Source organism: Cricetulus griseus, chromosome 2 (assembly GCF_003668045.3).
Source record: "Cricetulus griseus strain 17A/GY chromosome 2, alternate assembly CriGri-PICRH-1.0, whole genome shotgun sequence".
In the NCBI taxonomy this organism is placed as follows: domain Eukaryota; kingdom Metazoa; phylum Chordata; class Mammalia; order Rodentia; family Cricetidae; genus Cricetulus; species Cricetulus griseus.
This window is the reverse complement of record NC_048595.1, coordinates 225,171,958-225,193,532: the sequence shown is the minus strand read 5'-3', so window position 1 is coordinate 225,193,532 and position 21,575 is coordinate 225,171,958.

Sequence of the window (21,575 nt, the reverse complement as noted above, 5' to 3'; positions counted from 1 at the left end):
ACAGAGTGCTCAAGTGGGGGAAACATGAATCTCCCTGGGAAGGAAAAAATTGAATAGATTTCGAGGGTGGACTCGGGGTGAGGTGATGGGAACAGGAAGGATCAAGTGGGAGTGTGGGAGTATTGGAAAAGACAGTTGGTATTGGGGGGCATTTCAGGGCCAAGGTAGAAACCTAGTGCAATGGAAACACTCAGAAATCTATAAGTATGACCCTAGTGAAGACTCCTAGCAGTAAGGCATATAGAGACTGAACTGGTCCAGCTTGAGATCCATTGTTAGTCACGAGAGGGAACCCATGCCCAACACTAGATGCAGGACCAGGACCCAGAAGCAGGATTGCCTAGAGACTAAGGATAGAGCCAAACAGGACTGGCAAAAAAATCAATAAAATGATCCCTAATGATATTCTGTTATACTTGTAGACAGGAGCCTAGCATAATCTAACCTGGGCTTATAGGGGCTCACAGGGATTGAACCAACAATCAGGGAGCCTTCACAGGACTGACCAAGGCCCTCTACATATATATTATAGTTGTGTGGCTTGGTCCTCCTGTGGGACTCCTAATTCCTCCTACTGAGTTGCCTCATCCAGCCTTGATATGAGGGTATGTGCCTAGTCTTATTGAAACTTGCTATGCCATGTTTGGTTGGTATACCTGGGAGGCCTGCCTTTTCTGAAGGGAAATGGAAGGGGAGTGTATCTGGGGTGAGGAGAGGAGGGAAGGGAAACTGTGATCAGGATGTAATATGAGAGAAGAACAAATGAACAAATAAAGGGCAGCCCCTAAAGAGCACTGGAGTTAGCCCAGTGACATGCAGTGTACCCGAGTCTCAAGACCATATGGGGGTAAAGGTGGCATTGAAGCCTGCTCTAATTACTCTTCAGCCTGTGCTGTTAGCCTGATTGTGACATTGTGAGCTCCCTTGCCCCCCTACTCCCTGCCTGTGTCCTTTGTGTGTATGCACACATTTGTATGTTTAGGAGTGACAAAACAGAGATATTCACTTGGGTAAGTATCCAGAAATGCCACCTTTATGTAATGACAGGCCACCTTCCTTGAAATGTGTCTCGTGGCTACAGTTGCCCTGAGAACAGCAAGAGTAAGACAGACAGGAGGTTTTGGATACAGGAGGTCTGAGGATTGTACCTGAAGGACAGGTAAGGTTTGGATGACAGAAGGGACATCGACCTCACAAATGGTAGACACAGAGGCTGCGCAGTGGAAGGAAGAAGTGGCTGACCCAGGATTCAGGTTAAGGACTGTAGGTCAGCTTGACCTTGTGTCTGTTCATCATTGACGCTACCCTTGCCCTGTGTCTGGCACAAAACCTGGCAAATAAATGTTCACTAAATGTCAAGGTGTATTAAGGCAGCTGAATTTCCTTACTCAGCCTGAGACACCCTCTTTTTGTGCTGTCTCTCTCCCATGACTGCTGTGTGCCTTGCCCCCTTCTCTGCGCTCTGCTTGTTTGTCTTGTATCTAGCAGCTTCATGTCACAGGTAAGAGATGTTTATACCTGGAGAGCCATCTCCACAGTGAGGCTGTCGATAATGGTGAGGCGATGTTTAGTGCTTTCTCCCCACCCCAGCTCATGCTCTATGCTTTGTATTTCACTACCTTGAAGACAGCTCATCCATGGTCCTTGGTAAGAAACTCGGATCGTAGGTGCTTGAAGTCATTGAGAATTTGGGATTGAGCACCCCCTTAATCCCAGGGGTCTAGTTTCACTATGAACCTCAAACATTAATATAACGCAGGACTTTTGCAAGTAGCTGAACTGAGTGCAGCTCCAACTCCCCCAGACCACTCTGTCATATACTTGATGTGTGAGGGTCTGACCTTCCTATCAAGTAAGTCAAGGTCAATACTTCTAGTCTTAACAAGCTCTGAAGTATACAAAATTTCCCTTTTTCGTTCCCATCTGCCCTTCCTCCCTCTGTTTTGTCCCCTTCATTCCCTCATTCTCCTTCCCCCTTCCTTGGAATTTTTATTCTTCCTCATGATCATCATGGCACAGGACCGAGTCCAAGCGTCAAACTGTGCTCTTTTGAAAGTCCCATTGAGACCAGAGGGTAGCTCCAGGCTCTGAACCTCAAGAAACAAGCTTTGCCACCCTAGGTCTTGTGCAAGCTGTCCCTCAGTGCATACTTGGGATCCACAGCCCTAGTTGAGCGTCCACCCACTCTCCTGATGACAGGCCAGGGTCTTCCAGAAGTCCAGAGGGGCTGTTTACAGTTCTACTCTCCCAGTAGCAGAGTCAGTTCAGGCACACTGCTGGTGTGATCGCAGGGATTTGAATGGTCCTTCAAAAAGGGAAACAGGAAGTGGCCACAGATGAAATTCTGGTCTTGTGGACACAAGTTAATACATCAAACAGCTGTATTAAATGTGGCTATGAACTGCATGCGCCTCACAGTACTGCCAGATTTGAACTTTCTATACTTGTCTGCAAGCATCGTTACAAACCAGGCCTCCAGGTGATGTTAGCCTGTCAGACAGTTTTAGGATCGAGGTTATTGTTTTGAAGGAGGGGAAAATAGAGACCCAGGGAAAGGGATGTGTCACTCCGATATTGAAAATGTCCTCTAAAAAGTGCATGGTGTTTCCTCCCTGTACACTGAGAACAGGAAATGTTAGGAGAAGCTAACATGGTAACTCGTTTGTTGTCTTTGAGATAGAGCTCACTATGTAGCTCAGGCTAGCCTCAAATTCATAATCCTTTTGTCTCAGACTTCTAAGTGAGAGCTCATATTGCCACTATCAACCATCCCATCCCAATGTGTCAATTAGCAAGCTGAGGATAAGACTTCATATAACCTTTAAAGTCATGGTCTGTGTGAATTAGCTAAAGGGATGGAGCATGGGTGGGCTCACTTACACAGAGCAAGGAGCTGTTCCTGGAATCCTCAAGGCCCATATGACACAGTATTCAGGCCACCTCCTCAGTGTTAGAAATTCAGTAAGTCTTGTGTTTCTTTCCATTCTAGAAATAAATACAAAACCTTGTGTGTGACTTTAAGCCTGTGGTCTCACAGACTTCATTGCAGCTCCAAGATGTAGGTGGGTCACAGTCTCTGTGACATCCATTCTACAGACAAAAGCAGTCTTCAGAGCGAAGGGCTCTGTTCCAGTTTCAGAATCGTTAAGTCTGAGAGGTGAGTTTGAGATTAGGGTGGATCCAACTCCAGCACATTCATGCAACACGGACTTTCCAGTTGGGTTTGCATGTTGAATGTACAATGTGTCTGAGAACAATGGGGACCCAGCTAACATCTGAGTATTGGGGTGAAGAGGTAACAGTGGGCTGGTTCCTCACACCTGGAAATGATATTCCGTTGGCTCCCTGAAGCTCCCATGAGAGGATAAAGTTCAACTGTGAGCACAAGACCTGTGGGAGCTTGAGAACGACTGAGAGGAGAGCTCCGGTCTGTTCACTCCCACCCCATGTTCATTTAATTTGTCCCCATAGCTGTCTCTAAGTGAGGATAAGAATGGTGATTCATGAGTTGCTAAAGACTGCGAAGGAAACTACCCTTAGACAAACACCACTGATGTAGAATCGCTGTAGAAAACCAATGATTCAAAGTTGACTTTTATTGTGCTTTCAAGCGGAATGCATTGTCACGCCACGCCGCTCTTCTTTTCCTTCACTTGAGTATTTCTTTCCTCCTCTCCCTATTCCTCCTTTATTTTCCTCTTCTCCCTTCCCCTTTATTCAAAGACTCAAATCCCAGTTGGAACATATAGGTTGAACATCCCTAACCCCAACTCTGAAATCTAAACAGTACAAATGCTGGAGTCTTTTGAGTACTACAGTGACTCCATGGGTGGAAAGTGCCACGCTTGAACTCATGGATAGCTCAGAGTCAAGGCACAAGTGCAGTCGAACATTTTATAACATCAAATGCAAAGCAGGTGAATATGTAAGGTGTATATGAAACAAAACCAATTTTGTACTTAAATTCTAGTTCTAACTATCTCATTATGTATAAGTAATATTCTTCTTATTTATTTCTATTTTATTTATTTCTATTTTATTTATTTTTTGTTTTTCGAGACAAGTTTTCTCTTTGTAGCTGACCTGGAACTCACTCTGTAGATCAGACTGGCTTCCAACTCAATGCCTTCTGAGTGCTGAGATTAAAGGCATGCACCACTACCATCTGGCTGTAGGTAACATTCTTAAAACACTTCTAATCCAAAGCATTACAGGTAAGGAATACTCAAAAGTTCACAAAACCACCATGCCACCATCAGCACTTTAGTGTGTTTTCATTTTTCTTTTAGCAAATAGTTGGGGTTTGTTTGTTTCTTTGTTTTTTGAGTCAGAGTTTAACTGTGTAGCCTTGTTGAACTATAACTCACTGTGTATGACAAGCTGACCTCAAATTCAGAGATCCACTTGCCTTTTCTTCCTGAGTGCTGGGACTAAAGGCATGCACCACCCCACTTGGCCTTTGAATAGAAGGATTTCTTTTATCATTAAAATAGTTTCACTAAAAAAATACATGCCTACTTTAAAATTTTTGAATAACTCTTCACAGTACTGTAGTGCATCGTATTTATAATGTATTTAAACGCAGCAGATATGTCTGCACACATTTTCATGATTTTTCTAAAGTCTCCTTTTCTCAGGCTATTTATGAAAGCCTTATTTATTTTTTTAAATATTTAACAACAGGTATATTTTGTTCAACGGAAAACCACAGTAGGCATACACAGTCTCTTCCTCTTAGATTTTCTATTCCCAACCACCCACACACACTTACAGTGAGCAAGGTTGCTGATCATTCAAGCCTGACCAAATACTTTCCAGAATTTTTCAGACAGAAATATGAGTCATTTTAGACCTTTTGGAAGGCTAGCTAGTAGAATCTATTAACGTTTAAAGTTCCTATCCTTTTGAACCAGAAGTCCATTTTAGGAATTCTTTTCTTTCTATTTTTATTGCTTTTCTCCTCCTCCTCCTCTTCCTCCTTCTCCTTTTCTCCCTCCTCCTCCTTCTCCTCCTTCTCCTTTTGCATGAGACAGATTTCTAGGAATGGGATAGCTGGAAACACATTAAAGTACTAGATTTTCATAGTAGCAACGCAAACATAAAACAAACCCCACAGCCCAACAATAAAGGCTTGGTGAGAGGGTCCTGTCCCATGACACCACATTATGCAGCCACCAATGAGAATGCAATGGACCTCTGCCAGGTGAGTGCAAGGGATTTCCATATGGTTATTAATGGAGACAATCTGCAAGCAATTGTATGTAATGAATGATACCATTCCACTTCTGGAAAACAGACAAGACAAAGCAAAACAGAAACAAACCTAAGCCCTGCATAACATGGATGATGGCCCAAATGGAAAGACTAGCATATGCCCAAGTCAGGAAATGGGTTCGTTAAGAAACTGGGTGCTCTGGTTTGTTTGTTTGTTTGTTTATTGGCTTGTTTTCTAAAGAGACAGAAAAAGAAGGCGTGCGGTTGGATATATGGGGAGATGGGAAGGGTCTGGGAGGAAATGGGGGTGTGAGAATCAGATCAGAATATACTGTGTGATAAAATTTCAGTGACAAAAGGAAAAATTGGATATCCAAATGATAGTATTCTGAGTAGGAAAACAATATCCTTTCCCTGTAGATCGTGACAACAAACATTTAAAAGACATGGTCAGGAGACATGACTGTGACGTTTAAAGGAGATGCTTTGTTTCAACGTATGGGAACAAAGCTGTTGAGTGATTCTGCTCGAGATTCCTGTGACTTCAGCATCCTCCTCCCTGCGTCAGGAGCTCCTGCTGGACTGTCTGCTTCCACCTGTCTCCTCACAGTAGCCAGTCTGTGAGGATGCATAGAAGATGAAAGTAGCCCCTCTGTCCGTCCATGGCTTCTCAGCTTGACCCACCTCTCCAGCTGACTGACCTCCCCTCTGCCTTCCTCCTCCTGTGCGGCCACCCTAACTAACATGCTACTCTGTGACCTAACCGGGCACACTCTGACCTCTGGGCTCCTGCTTGTGATCTGGTCAATGCCTCAGTGCTTTTCTGTGATTGCTGTCCTCATTTTCTTCAGGTATCTGCCCCAGAGCCACCTTATCCAAAAGGACTTTCTGCTGAGTGAAGTGATCATAGCTTTAACCCCAGCCTTCCAGAGGCTGGGGCAGAAGGATTGACATGAGTTCAAGACCAGCCATCTAGAGCTACATAGAGTGTTTGAGACCAGTTTCTTGAAAGAAAAACAAATAGTAAAGACATTTGGAGGACTAAGACAGATCATCTGTGGAGGTGGTAATTAGAGTAAAAACAGACTTCTCAGAAATAACACTGAATTGTGGGAAACAAAAAATATCCAGTTTAGGATGAGAAGCCAGTACATGATCCAGGAGTCAAACTAGAGTAAAGACAATGTAAATGACTATCAAGCACTGCTTAACAGAAGTATGTATTGCCTGCTTTGTGTATGTTTCAGTTGTTCCAAATGCAAACAGCCGATCTGTTACTTTCCATGACTTCAAATGGGGGAAGAGGCTGATTCATAGTACTAAAAAAAGGAGTCTGCACTGAGTAATTGTCTTTATCAGGTTGTTCTATGGCCATGTCTGTGAGGGACTGTCTTGATTATTAATAGAAACAGGGGGGCCCAGCCTATTGGGGACAGTACCTTCCCTGGGCAAGCAGTCCTGGCCTATATAGGAAAGCTAGGTAATCACCATGGACATGTAAATAAGTCATCAGGCATCCTTTCCCCATGTTCTTTTCTTTTCTTTGTGTGTGTGTGTGGTGATATCTTGTTTCTACTCTAACAAATAAAGCTTGCCTGAAGATCAGAGGGCAGAGCTAGCCACTAGTTAACCATAGAGGTCTGGAGGTCTGTACAGACAGACAGGAAGTGATATGGCTGGGCAGAGAGGGGAATATAAGGTGGGAGGAGATGGGAGCTTGGTCTCTTTTCAGTCTGAGGATTTTGTTGAGGTAAAAGCTCTAGTGTTGGCTGCTCTGCTCCTCTGATCTTCCAGCTTTCACCCCCTAATATCTGACTTTGCGGTTTTTTTTATTAAGGCCAATTAGAATTCGAGCTACAGTTTTTGGCTGAACTTCCTCAGTTGTGAGTAAATTCCCTGATCAGTGGTAACACAGGTAATAACAAACAGACCTGCTGTCAAGTTCCTGATTGAGTTCCTGCCCTGGCGTCCCTCAGTGATGGACTGTTACCTGTCAGCTGAAACAAACTCATACCTTGCTGAAGGTGCTTTGGGTCAGAGTGTTTCATCACAGCTACAGCAAGGAAAAGAGAATCCCAAACCACCAACCACCACCTGAACCGCTATCAAAACAAATAAAGCATCGACATTTAAGTGACAGCAACCAAGTGCCTAAATAAAAGATGCTTTAGATGTCCCTTACTGGCCACAACGAAGCATTAGTGTTACAAACACCTGCTTGTCGTAAGGCTGGATGCTTCTCTCAGCATGCCGAGAAGATACCGGTCACACAAGACCTGATGCAGTGCACTATTGGGGTATCTTATATCTTTCACTTTTTCTTATTTATGTTGCCCAAGGTTGTGGTTATGATTATTTCTGAAAGCTACAAAGATCTTTCAAGGCTGACACACCCACATTTGTCAGTCCTGGGTTGTGTCACGTAAAGAGTATGTACAGCTTGGGAACCATTGGAATTAAAACAGCTCCTATCAACACATTCCCTGATGCCATTAGGATTAGGGAGGTGTTTGGCTGGGCTCTGTCAGGTCCGTGCTTGAGCTGGCCTGAGCTGTGTGCCTGCCTGAATCTGGATTTCCAGCAGGCTTGGACTGAGCATAGTGGCAGTTCTTTCTCTGTCCTCTGGGAAGCCAGAGACAGGAAACACACCACACACTGTCCTATTAGCAGAGGACAAGACCACTTGGTGGCAATTAATCTAATCCTTATGGCTGAAAAGAGGTGTCGGCCAAGTTGTCCGGGCCTGCTTGCTTCTTCTGGAGGACACGTTATCTGGATTTGGCTCTTTATCATTTTCTATATTAAATCCAGCTTTACATTTTTGTGTGTGACATGCTCTAAGCAAGCACATTGCCTCATACTGTGAGCCTAATTCCAAGTGATCACAGCACCAAGGCCGAGGCATGTCTGTGTGTTCACAAACAGTCCAGCTTTTCACTCAGGGCTGCGTTTGCTAGATCCCCTAAACACATTACTATTCAATTAACAGCACCATTGAAAACAACAACAACAACAACAAATTCAAACAGGTGTTATTCAAACAAAACTTTTCTTAGCTTTTTCCCCCCTTTTTGTTTAATCTAGAGTAAGTTATTTGGAGAGAAAAAAAAGACGTAAAATGCCTTCCTTCTGCATCTATCTTTGAGATCCTTGAGTGCTCATCTGTGGGCTCTGGGTCTGACTCCAGAGGTGCATAACAAAGATTGGTGCTGCCCCGGGGTTGTGGACCCCTCCTCTGGGACAGACACTGAAATCTTCAGCTTGGTACAGTTATGACACTTGATAAATACTGGACAACACAAATCCAAATGACGACTCTGAGTTTTGCTGACAGAGATTTCCCCATTAACAAAGATAGTGAGCTAGGAGGTTCCCAGGTGACCAACTGTCCCAGCTTAACTGCGGTGGTGAGCTCCCCAGGACATGGGACTTTAGCACTCTGTCCCTTTTGGGATCTTGATTGACACCACACGAAGCATGGTGGTAGCTGAAGGTCTCCTCTTCTTGTATTCCCTTTATAGACTTTTTTTGCTTAGGGTTACTAACCAACCTGGTGTACTTAATCAGGCTTCCAAAGTCTGGTCGAGATATCACTCGTGACACTCTTGTGACATCTCCCCAGCCTGCATCCTCCAGTGTTCTTAACAGCTAGGACTGGCTTGTGGCTCTTTGTCTGTACCCTGAAATCCCGAGGAGTCTGGAAGTTGGAAAGAGCACATGCCACTTACTTGTCTGCCAAACCAGACCTTCCATCTTCCAGATAGTATCCTTATTCTCCTAATGCCCTATTCTCTCTCACCCTTCCTTCCTTCCTTCCTTCCTTCCTTCCTTCCTTCCTTCCTTCCTTCCTTCCTTCCTTCCTTCCTTTTCCTTCTTTCTTCTTCCCTGCCCCCTCCCTGCTGCCTCCCTCCCTGCCTCCCTCCCTGCCTGCCTCCCTCCCTCCTGCTGGAGATTGAACTCAGGACCTTGTGCGTGCTAGACAAATATTCACTCCACCACTCTATTACTGAGCTATATCCCTGTCTCCTCCCTGCTTTGTGTGTGTGTGTGTGTGTGTGTGTGTGTGTGTGTGTGTGTGTGTGTGTGTGTGTGTTTAGTACAAGTTCCTGTGTGTTCGTATGAACACAGGGGTCAGAGCTTTACTTTTCAATTACTTCCTGCCTTTTTTTTTTTTTTTTGGTTTTTTTGAGACAGGGTTTCTCTGTGTAGCTTTGAAGCCTATCCTGGCACTTGCTTTGGAGACCAGGCTGGCCTCGAACTCATAGAGTTTCGCCTGCCTCTGCCTCCCAAGTGCTGGGATTAAAGGCGTGCTCCATCAACACCCAGCATCCTGCCTTACTTTTTGAGACAGGGGCTCTCACCAAACCTGGTGCTCATCAATTAGGTTAGACCAGCTGGCCACCAAGTCCCAACAATCATCCAACTGGGGTTAAAACTTTCACTTATAAGCCTGGGGCACTGGGGGTTGAAACTTGGGACTTAGCTTACACAGCAAATTCTTCACCCACTGAGTCATTTCCCCATCCCTTTTCCATGCCCCTTTTTACTTTTATTTTATCTCACACATTGATGCTACAGGAAGATATTCATATGTTGATGACAGAAACCTGCTTGGAGTCTGGTCTGTGCATTACTGTATGAAGTCACTCTGTCTCATTCTGCCTGTAAGAATCATGTGTATCTCTCTCAGCTACTGGAGCTTTTCCTCTAAAATGGGGACAATCATGTCTGCCTTGACACATGAACTAAGAAGTGTTACAAACAAATCTAGGTCACCATAGCTATGGCTTCTCTTGTCTTATGTATTCCAGTATGCTTTATAGTTCAATTGTTCATGAGTCTCTATAAGGATCCCCCCTTTCCCATCACTGGCACTTAAGAAATGGTGTGAGATGTCAGTGTGGATAGTTAGTCAACATGATGAACTAATGACTAATTTTCTGTGTCACACCTTATAAGTCAAAGTGAATGTTAATTCATCTACAGTACAATTCCAGAAGGAAGCCAGACTGTAGCCAGGAAAATGTCATTGCTACCATATTGTCTATGTGTGGAGCCTGGGTCACAATTCCACAATCAGTTGCTCATGGGGCATCCTTGAGTAAGGCTGAGAGGCCCTTCAGAGCAGAGCGAAGCAATGCATGGGATGTCTGGAGCTGTTGGAGGGATGTCAGTCCCACAGAAAATGAGCTCTTCTGGCATCTGCAATGAGAAACAAATTGAGTAATTCAGAGCAAAGCACTGAGCGTGCACACACACACACACACACACACACACACACACACACACACACACCACACACACACACACACACACACACACACACACACACACACACACACACACACACCACACACACACACACTCATACACACACACACACACACACACACACACACACACACACACACACACACGATGCTGTAGATCAAACCCAGGATCTTAGACATGCTGTGCAATCACTTTACCTTTGAACTAAATCCTCAACTAGCATGCCAGAGTTGTTGCTTCTGACGTCCAGACAAATCATTGGGTATCTGCCACTCTTTTGGATCACATGACTAGCAGACATCAGAAATGCCTTTCCCAAGTAGAAAAGGTTGGAATTGTAACTAAAGATGAAAGGGGGTTTTGGAATTTCTTGATTGATACATAGAATCTTTTCCCTGCACCCTTCACAGGCCATCAGCAATTTCCTATTGAGTGTGCTTACAGTAGGGTTGTCTTCAATTCCCAAGCTAACTTACCCCTCCAGCAATTCTGCTTCTTGGACATGATTTCTGATAGTGCCCTTAAATCTTTCTTACTGTAACCTTTCACCCAATTTCCCTTTCACCTTCTAGAATATCTGAAAACCACAGATACACTGTCTTTTCTAACACAACTGTGTGTATTTTTGGTTGCAGCGAGCAGAAGACCCCATAGTGGCAGTTAGGAACACTGGAGCTTGTTTTTGCTCCAGAGGCAAAGTTGCTCTCAGGGAGACACTCCTATTGGTGTATCCCTCAAGCACACAGGCACCTTCTACATTGCCATCCTCAATGTTCCCACATTTGGAGTTCATAATGATCACCTTTTCCACACGAGCTGGCTGCTGTGTGCTCAGAAAACAAAAAGGAGAAAGAACTAGGGAATGAAGGCTGTGCCCATAAATGGTACCCTTCTTGTAAGGAATCAAAATTCCCTGAAGTTCCAATTACTATCATTTCTCCATAGCTAGAATTAGTACTCACTTTGAGGAACAAGGTTAGGCCTACTGTGATTCTCTGTGGCAGCCCAGAAGAGCCTGTTTGGTTATGAGGGAGAAGGAGGGTAAGGGTGTGGTGGAGAGCCTGAGTAGTGGCAAGCCTTAGGGTCAGAACCTGAATGACCGACACTTAATACTGCTTTCCACCCCTGTATCTTTTCCTCTTTGATGTTGAGATTTACAATGTCCTTATATAGTCCTCCATCTGACATTTTGGCCTCTTGTGTATGGCTGTGACATGTGCCTGGCACTCAGCCTGTGTTTTGATGTTCCTGGTGCTACTCAGCCAGTCAGTGGGACTATCCCCTTGTGGTCATAGTCGGCATTTCCATCTGTGCTGTCATGGGAGGGCGCTTAGAGAGCTTGTGGTCAGCTCTTCAGCTTCATAGGAGCTGCCTGCAAGTCTTATCTTCTGTTCATTTATTTGTGTAATTGATTTAAAAAAAAAAAAAACCCTCAAACCTACACTGTGCTGATGTGGGGAAATCAATGCTTTATAATATAGTGAGGCTTTATTTTGGTTAATCTTAAACAGCTGTTCACTAATGAAATATGTTAGAGGACTAAAGCATGGCTTTTATAAAGAACTTTTAAAAATTTTCTCTAAAACCCACAGGTAGTATTGATATATTTATTACCACATGTGGACTTAGAGAAAAACTGTCACCTCTTTATGTTTCTTTTTGCTTTTCTCCAAATACTTTTTTTTTCCTGGTGCCTTTTTGTGTGCTACCATTAGGGCACACCAAATCAAGTTGATTTATGCTGTAACAGAGTTGTAAGTAGAAAGCGAGGCACAATGACTTTAGTATGTTCAATAGTAATCGTGAAATGTAAATACACCTCTTCTTGAAATTTTAGAAAATATGGAATTCTGGTACTAGGATACTCTTTGGCCTAAAGCATATATATATATATATATATATATATATATATATATATATATATATATATATATATTTACAGGCTTAGTACGTCTTAAAAGTGGTAATGACTGTAATCTGATGGTCACATTTGGTTTGAGCAAACCAGCATGTAGATGACTTAGTTATCTCTAAAGTTGTCAGACAGCACTGATTTCATTTTGTATACACATAAATAGATGTAGAAAGACCTAGGTTATAGATGACAGCGGGACATATTATGAGAGTTCATATGCAGATTGGATGCCTTGTATCCAGAGCACCGTGAATCATAGTTACAAACTAGAAAGTGACTTTGTAACCATTGAGACCGACAGGTTTTAAAGCTTGTCAAGAATATGTTAGGATTTTTTTTCACGATCTGTAAGACATTATTCTTGTTGAATCTGTAAGAAGCCACAAGATGGTGTCAGGAATATTTATTTCATAAAGTTTGGGAGAAGCAGCATGTGCACCCAGTAAAGAACGAAGTTGGTTTCCAAACTGACATACAGACCTAGAAGGATCATGTGTTGGTGGACTTTAAAAGCTAGCTGTCATCCATGGAATGTGAACATGATGGCATTCCACGAGTTACGCCAAGGTGTCAAAATGGTTACATGAAATAACTATTTAAAGAGAAGCAGAGCTTAAAATAATACTGTCCATGACGTTTCCCATTATCTACAATTCATGTATAACACTGACAATAGAAGAACCCACAATGATGTTGTTAAGAATTTAAGGCTTTGGGTCCTTTCTGTGTCTCTCAAAAGAAAGTTAGTGGCAACTCCAACTGTGAATAGCACAGAACATGGCAAGTTCCACCCTTAAAAAGCACGGGAAAAGGAAAACAAAACCAAAGCCATTCCACACACTAGGAATTGGCTAAAGGCATATGGTGATGACTGAGGAAACATTTATATTTGAACAACTACTAACATAGGGCCAGAAACAGAGGAGAGAATAGGATTCTGGAGTTCTGGCCTGTGTATCCAGCAGTAATGGAAGGGGAGCACTTGCCATAAAGTCTGCTTTCTAAATCCAGTGAGTCAGAAGTTATAACATACACTAAATGGTAATTCAGAATTTCAGTGCACAAAACAGGAATCAAGATCAGCATAGTTCAATGGCAAGTTTAAGGTGGTAAAAGGATTCATTAACTGAAAAGCAGCACTTAACTCTATGATAACTGTAGGAGACTCATCCAAGGCTCAGAAAAGCAAACACCCATGGAAAAATATAAGAACTTTCATTTTAAGAAACTACAAGAGGAAAAGCAAACCATCCCCCAAATAGTATGAGATTAGAGCAGAAACAAACAGGATGGAAAAGAGCAACAACAGAGAAATCAGCGCAGAGAAGGTGGGGGACGCTTGTCTCCTCCCCTTACCTCCCCCTCCTTTGCCTTTCCCTTCCCTTCCTTTCCTTTTCTTTTCCCTTCCCCTCTTTTTCATTTCCCTCCCCTCCCTCTGCCCTTCCTTTCTCCCTCCTTTCCTCCTTACGGGAAAAATAAAAACCTTCAGCTAAACTGACCAAGAAAAAGGATGAGTGAGAGAAGACAGAAGTCTGCAAAATGAAAAAGAGACATTACTACAAGCCCCACAGAAATTAAAATACATGTAAGAAAATATTAGGAACAACTTTAAATAATTTTAACAATTTAGACAAAATCAAACAATTCACTAAAAGACAGAGGATAACTCAGCAGTTCTATTCTTAGACATTTCAGTTAAAGAAATGAAAATATTTTCAGATACACACAAAAAAACAAAAAAATTGGAAACAAAACAAAAATCTTTCAGTGGATAAATGGATAAGCAAATACTCATAGCAATATACAGATAAAAATACTCCACAATAAAAGCAATGAGCTGTTGCTTACAGAACAGCAGTGGGACCCCAGATGCATTCTTCCAAGTTGATGAAGCTGAACTGGAAGACTGACTTACTTGCTATGGTATTCTGTAAAGGGCTAGCCAATGGGGACTGAAAAAACCGTGTATGAGGAGGATTCTAGGCACAAAATGATCTATATTTCCAGGGTATTCTCTACCTTCTTCTCAAGATATGCGCTCTCAGATGTTTCTGTCACCTTGCTTCCCCTTCTTAAGGACACCTGCGATTTGATACAAGACTCACTCTGATCTTCTAGAATAAACTCATCTCAAGATTTTCAATTGCATCCACAAAGACATACTTACAAGGTCCACCTAGACATTTTTGAAAGACTACCGTTCAACTCATTACAGCGTTGATTGTAGCTACTGACTTTGAAATTGCTGCTCATATGTGTCAGTTCGGGGAGAATTGTCACTGTAGAATTTGAGGGTTGTCAATGTGTGTGCCAGCTGTGCTGTCATCAATACTTAAGAAGTATTTAGTAGAATTTAGTGCTTAATATTGTATTCAATGTGTACTTGATCTTTTGCCCCTTGCTTATAAAATCACTTATAAATTAAAATCTAGAGGGCAGTAAAAATGGAGCCCTCTTTGGGACACACACTATGCAATAAGTAGCAAACTCTGGTAACAGGAGCAGCTGGACTGTGTCCCATGAAAGAAATACTCAGTCAATGCTTCCCACACATTTTTCACATCCACCAAACCTAAAATTTGCCTTGTTTACTTCAAATGATGCAAATCTGTGATAAATAAGGTTTGTGTGTCTCATAGGCTTCAGGACAGGACAGGGCAAATTGACTGGCACAGAATCAATGAGCTAGGGTAGTAGTATCAAATGCCACCACGGCCCACAAGAAATTAGCTGTTCTGAGCTGCTCGTGCCCCAGCACAGTTACTTTTACCACTTAGGCCTGTACACACTGTTCTTGCAAGGGTAATATGGAGTATGCATGGAAGAATAATGAGGAAAGAGACAGGATCCTTTCACAATTATTAACATGTTCAGGTAAGTATCCTAATCACTGCTCTACAGCCTTGGAAGGCATTCTCAGAACAAATACTTTTAAAACCAAGTATTTAGCCCCATTTAATGTGATTACTAATAAAAAATACTTCATTTAAAAGTCAGGACTGGGATTGTAGCTCAGTGATAAAACACTGATCTAGCTTGCATGGGAATTTAGGTTTGAACCCTAGCACAAAAGGGGGAGAGGGCAATTTAATTTGAAAACAATGAATATTATCAACTATAGACCATGCATAAGGCTGAATAATAACTTAAATTAGAAGCTTCCCAGGCATGGATGTTATTTTATATTGCTATGATAAAGCACCATGACCAAGGCAATTTATAAAAGAAAGAATTTAATTTGGCTTGTGCTTTTAGAGGGTTAGAGTCCATTTATCTTGGAATGAAGGCACAGTGGCATGAACAGCTAAGAGCTTCCATCTCCAGCAGAAGGCAGAGAGCATACTGGGAATGGCACAAGTCTTTTGAGGCCTTCTAACCAGATGTTTCTTTCCCACCTGACTATTCTCAAATACCCAGTGCCTGCTCCCCAAAGAATTGACTCAGAGGCTTATATTAATTATAGATGATTGGCCAGTAGCTCAGGCTTGTTACTTGCTAACTCTTAGACTTTAAGTTAACCTGTATTTCTTATTTACCCTCTGCTATATGTCGGCACCTTTATTAGTATGGCACATTCATCTCCTGCTTCCTCTACGTCTGGCTGGTGACTTCTGACCCTGCCCTTCTTCTTCCCATCATTCTTAGTTTGGTCACCCCACCTATACTTCCTGCTTGGCTTCTGACCGACCAGCATTTTATTAAACCAATTGAGTGACAAATCTTTACAGTGTACCAAGAGGATTATTCCACAGCATTTTCCCCTTTTGTCTAATTAAAAAGGAAGGTTTCAATTTTAACATAGTAAAATTACATACAACAAAGCAGTTACCAATCAAGAATTACAGTACAGAGGGCAGAGCTGGCCACTAGTTAACCATAGATGTCTGGAGGTCTGTACAGACAGACAGGAAGTAAGACGGCAGGAGAGGCAGGAGCTCTTTTCAGTATGAGGATTTTGTAATAAGAGCTCTAGTTGCTAGCTGCTTCTTTGATCTTTCAGTTTTCACCCCCTAGTATCTGACTCTGGGATTTTATTATTAAGACCAATTAGAACTCATGCTACATCTGATGCCCAACTCTTGGGGCATGAATTCACAAAAAAAGCCATTAGTATGTGGTTTTGCAGCCACTGGCACATAGCAGAGATGCACACTGGGCTCCTGCTAGAATCACTACCTCACTGGCTAGGCTTTTCTCTCTTTTCCCCCAAGCTTTTGAGTGAGTTTGGAATTATTTGTTGTTGTTACAGCCTCTTAGCAGCAGCTCTTGCCACAAAACCTCAAAGCCCGCCTCCAACAATGTACTTCCTCCAAAAGGCCCAAACCGCCTTCTCCTTCCCAAACAATTCCACTAATGTAGAACCAAACACTCAACTGCCCAAGACTTATGGGGTTACCTCATTCAAACCACCATAGATACCTTGATTTTAGACTTCTGGACTCTAGACCACTATCAAGAAAAATAGAACTATTCCTTTATGCTATGAACCTTGTAATAATTACTTATGCAGCCCTCAAAACCCAATTCAAACAGTCTTAGGAAGATTCCCAAGAGTAATAATTCAACTCATGACTGTAGGATAAAGGTTACACACTTCCCTGTAAGCATAGCTTTGTACTTTGACTCAGACTCTTTTTAAAGTTTATTTTACTTTTAGATTTGATACTTTCTTTAGAAAATGAAGCCATTAACTTTAAAGAGTAGTGTTCAGAAGGGGACCTTTGTACAGGAGCAAATTCACCAATTTGAGGTCACTGTCATCAGATGCTGGAAAAGAAAATCAGGTAATTTCGGCATCATTTCAGTGCATGCCCTAACTATACCACCACATTCTCCTTGGGATAATGCAGTCTTTTGCCACATGACATTTTCACCTAATGAATTTTGTGTTAGTCATCACACTGACAGAGCTCCTGACAGAACTTTGCAGTGAAAAAGGATTTGTTTTGCTTGTAATGTCTGAGGTCTCAATCCTTCAGGGCTGGGAGGACATGGGAGGGTGTGGCAAAGAGAAGCAACTCACATCATGACACCATATGGCCAGGAAGGAGCGGGATGGAGAGAGGCAGAAGAATATGCCTGCTCGGCAGCACTAGTGTGTCCTCTCCTCTCTCCCCCTTTTGTGGGCATGTGTGAGAGGCATACGGTATGTGTACACATGTGTGTGCAGGTACACTTACACATGTGTTCACATTGTGTGTGGTCTACATACAAATATATGCATAAGTGTATGTGCCTGTGCACATGAAGGCCAGAGGAGGATGTCTTGTGTATTGCTCTATCCCTCTCTGCCATATTGTTTGAGATTGTTTGGAGCTAGGTTGGCCAGAAAGCCCCATGGCCCTCCTGTTTCTTTCCCGACAATGCAGGGGTTATAGCATATGTGGCCATGGCATGCTGGGAATTTAAACCCAGGTTTTCATGCTCATGTGGCAAGAGCTCTTATTCACAGAACGATCTCTCTAGCCCTCTTTTTTTTTATTTTTTTGGCAGTGTCTCTCACTGAATCTGCAGCTTACTGATTGGCTAGGTTTGCTTGTCAATCAGCTACCTGACTCTGTACCCCCCGCCCCCAGATAGACAGATGTATGCTTGCGTGCTGGCTTTTACATGGATGCTGGGTATCTGAACTCAGGTCCTGAAGCTTGTGCAAAGAGCACCTCATGGGCTAAACCATTTCCCCTGTTCCCCTTCCCCCTTTTGAGTGCTCAGCCAATGCAACAGTGCTCCCCACATCAGGGCTAATAAAGTCCCTATGGAAATGTCCTCACAGGGGACAGCAGATGTGTGCTTTACTAATCTCCTAGGCAACTATCGACCCAATTAAATTAACCATCAAGATTGACCATAACAGATTGCATGAATATTTTCCTATTGCTTACCTTGCATGATACTGTTTGTTACTAGGTATTTCTTCCCATTCCATGTATATAGTGCTATTGCATTTCCTGGCTTCCTTGTGATGAGTGGAGTATGTGCCCACTTTTAGTCAGTGAGTTGGGGATAAAAGTTGCATGAGATTTCCAGTCCAGAGTTTTCAGTTCCTCTTCAGATCAGGTCAGGGCTCCTGAGCCTGGCTAACCTCCATGCAGGAATGCTGACTCTCAGCCACTGTTTGCAAACATCAAATGGCTATTGATTCCCAAAACCTCTGCAATTTTCTTTGCATGTTCCATGTACTCATAAAGATGCACAGATGTCTCTATGCTCTCAACGTATAAAATAGAACTCCATAGTGATGAACAATAGAGTGCTGGCTTAAACAGCAAGATCTCTGCTCATTCTCAGGAAACCAAATCAAATGTAGTCAACCACCCTAGAACTTCACCAGAGGAGGGCCTTGGCTCTGTGGCCTCTAAATATACAAGTCTATGATCACACATAGTCGGCACTGTATTTTTTAATTTGGTTTTCCCACCAGATAAGCTCATTTTAGATCGGGGACTGGGTCTTAGATATTTCTGTAGGTTGTCACTGTCACTAAGACAAAGTAAATGCTCAGAAAGTGCTGGTGTATTCATCAGTGGTCCTCAAAGCCCTTCCACTATGGAAGCTATGCTGTATCTTTCCTGTGCTGGAGTACAAGATTCCAGCTACCGAGTGTTCAGCATCTCTGACTATTTCTCCTTCTCACCAGTGAGGTTTTTATATCTACAGAAACCCACACCACAGAGGCTTCACAAGCTTTGCTAGTGGATTCTTCAATGGCTATCTGTTCATTTCGGCATGTTGGAATTATCTAGTATCTCCTTAATAATACATCTCTTGACCAACAGCGACTATTCCATGACCTAGCTCTACCCTTCCCCAGATGCTGAACTCCTTGAAAGCCTAATAGTTAGGGAGGAAGCTAGCAGATAGAGCTAACCTCATTTAGTTTTGTCTTGGGCTTGTCATGGTACAGCTTCTTACCCTATCAACAAAATACCTTCTCTTTCCTCCTTAGTTCATAAACACACAACAAATGCTGGCTACTACCACACTATCCTGTCTCACTCCCAGTGACAGAGTCAGAAAGAAACAAAGCCTCGTGTTGTCTGTCAATATTTCCAAAAGAAAACTAGGGTGGCTGGTAGGAGGCCTCCAAATTGCTTTCACTTTCAGGTCTGGAGGGGATTGACCGTCTAAAATGACATTATCTGGTCAATGGACTGGACCTTGTTTTTATTGGAAGGTTGAGAAGTGGTACTTTTCTCATGTCCTTGGAGTCTGAATGCTCTGGTGGAGATGAGGAAGTTGATGTTTTTAGGTAAGGAGGTGGGAATCTGGCAGCATTCCTTGTAGTTCCTGGGTACCTTCCCCATGCAAGATGAAGTACCAAAGGTTTTCTTCTGAACCACAGGCTAATCTGGTCAAGCCAGGTGTGAAGTCTTCTACTGGGACACACAGAATGTAGCAAACACATTGTGGCTGCTGACTGCTCGTGCATGCTCCATTGGAGATGGAGGATTGTTGTCAACCTAGTAAAGGAAGGGAAAAATATAACTGTAGGGGAAGCTGTAGCCACGCCTACTTTTCCCCTACATATAACCATGGTTTTGAGTTCTCTCTCAATGATCTTAGTTTTTTCCAAAACTATTTTATTTGACTGAAAATTGAACCTGAATCCAAAGCCACCAGCTCATACTTGACCATGAGGCTAGGGATAGTTCTTTGACCTTCTTGTGCCTAGCCTAATGATACATTTGTCAGGGAAGAGCCAGGAGCCCTATGAGAGATTCCTGATCATCCCACTCCTGCAGGCTACCTAACATCTCCATGGATGAAGAGGTCAGGCCCAGAATCTACCTGATGTTCAAACACACAGAGACAGCAAGGATCTGGGACTACCTCTGTCCCCAGGCTTGGTCCCTTGCTTTGCTTGTTGTCCTGGGTCTTTGTGTTTACAGCAGAAACCTCCAATTGCTCAATCTGTAGGAGAGACTTTTCCCTCAGATTCTTGTAGCCTGTTACTTCTGCTGGCCAGCAGCTACAGGCACACATGCCATTTTCCTTCCCAGTTCACAAAAGGCTGCTTTTAGAAAGGCTTGGGACAAGTACAGAGCCTTCAGGTACCTGGGGCCAACAAGTTGGGGGGTGATGGTGATGTCTTCTGTTGTGTCTTAGACTTCAGCCCTCAAATCTTAGGAGCATTGACTTAATAATAAGCATCCCACCTTAGGTAGGGAGGTGGCCACTGCTGTGTTAGATTACTTCTGGTAACTGATGGGTGATGAAGCAGTTTGGGCAGATAGTTCTGTCACATACATGAACAGGTAACAGCCGAGCATCGTGCAACAGGCATACATGTTTGCTCTGATCATCCCAGTGGCAGTTAATTTAGGAATGCACAATAAGGAGCTTGATGGTTCTATTCTTGGGCTCAACACGGATTCCATTCTCCACACATGACTAAAACCATTTTCTGATCCAGTGCCAGCTGGGCACCAGGCCTCAGACTCCACTGTATTTTAATCTTACAAAATGTAGACACCTTCTACCGTGTGGACATAGGTTATTCTATACCTTGTTTGCCATTTCATTCTCTGATTTTGTTTTCAGTAAGGAAGATGAATCTCAGAAGTCACTTGCCTGAGGTCACAGAGCAGAACTGTGATCATGTCACATAGAAAGAACACTTTTGACTACACCTTCATTCACTTTTCATTTATTTGCTCCCTCTCAGAAACTACGCATGGGTTTTAGCATCTCCCTCAATTCATTGTTCCTTGTGAGATACCTCAAGTTTTAATTTATAAGTTTTCTTCCTTACCTAGAGGTACCACATCACTCTGTTGTGTGTACGGCCTTGGGTATACATATATCTTTGCAAATATATAAAGCATTATTTTACATAGGTATCGTTCTGGAGAACATTAGTCATTTAACTAATGTATGCACATATACAGCATTCAGTCACATTTCATTCCATTTCTTCTTACTGGATGATGTGAAACTCCCCATGTATTGATTTATATCTGTCTAGTTCATGTTCTTATATATTACATCTTACTTCACAGAAGATCTCAACATTCTTCTGCCCGTGAGACCCAAGCTACACAAATAATATGCTGGGCATCATTGGACAGTGAGTCTCTCAGAGGGAAATATCCCATGTGTGTTTTCAGTGGCAAGTCAAAATAGGAAAGGAGAGCTGACAGCTGAAGCTGGAGGAATATTTACTTTAAATGCAACC